This window comes from Lucilia sericata, unplaced genomic scaffold (assembly GCF_015586225.1).
Source record: "Lucilia sericata isolate MDLA Ls3-8-SP2 unplaced genomic scaffold, ASM1558622v1 Contig000400F_arrow, whole genome shotgun sequence".
NCBI classification, from domain to species: domain Eukaryota; kingdom Metazoa; phylum Arthropoda; class Insecta; order Diptera; family Calliphoridae; genus Lucilia; species Lucilia sericata.
This window is the reverse complement of record NW_023994418.1, coordinates 203216-204476: the sequence shown is the minus strand read 5'-3', so window position 1 is coordinate 204476 and position 1261 is coordinate 203216.

Genomic DNA, 1261 nt, shown 5'->3' with positions numbered 1-1261 from the left:
TAGTTAAAACGAGAACTACCCCAATAAAATTGTTAATAGACACAGGATCAGGGACGACGTTAATTAGAAAAGGTTTGTTTCACAGTTCATTTAGAACTGAACTTGAACGCCCAATTATTCTGAATACAATTTGTTCAAAAACTATAACTGACTCCAAAATAACTATACCACTTTTTAAAGAATTCAATCGCTTTAATTCTAAAATAGAAATGTTAGAGACTGAAATTTTTAGTGAATTTGACGGTATTTTAGGTTGCAATTTATTGAAACCATTAGGAGCTAAAATTGATTTTAAGGAAAATATGTTAGTGACAAATGATGCTAAAATTCCTTTAGTTTTTGATATGCCTTCAGAAGAATCTTTGAAGTTTGATGAAACTGTTGACACGATAATTGAAATAAATTTTAATGAACCAAGATTAGATATTTTAAAACAGAAACTGCAAAGACAAAACTCTAATGATGAGGAAATTAGTGAACTATTGAAATTATTAAAAGAATTTAAACACATTTTTTATTTAGAAGGTGACAATTTATCTTCTGTTTGTAAATACAGACATAAAATTCCTACGGGAAATGAAATACCAGTTTATTCAAGGACATATCGTTTACCAGAAATTCATAAGGAAGAGGTAGAAAAACAAATCGACGAAATGCTACAATCGGGCATAATTTCGAAATCAAATAGTCCTTACAATGCTCCTCTTTGGGTTGTTCCCAAAAAGATAGACAATTCCGGTCAACAAAAATGGAGGGTAGTAGTTGACTACAGGAAACTAAATGAAGTGACAATTGACGACAAATTTCCGATGCCTAATATGGAGGACCTCTTTGCAAAATTAGGAAAATCACAATATTTCAGTACAATAGATTTGGCTAAGGGTTTTCACCAAATTAAGATTTCAACTGAAGATAGGCATAAAACAGCATTTTCAACTTCCAGAGGACATTATGAATTTACTAGAATGCCATTTGGCTTAAAAAACGCCCCAGCCTCGTTTCAGCGTATGATGAACGAAGTGCTCCAAGATTATATTAACAATATATGTGTAGTATACTTGGATGATATTTTGATATTTTCCACATCACTTGAAGAACACATATTATCATTGAAAAAAATTTTTAGAAGATTAGCAGAATACAATCTGAAAGTCCAAGTTGATAAATGTAACTTTTTTAGACATGAATCAGAGTATTTAGGTCACATTATAACGCCTAATGGAATAAAGCCAAATCCGGATAAAATTGATGTCATTAGGAA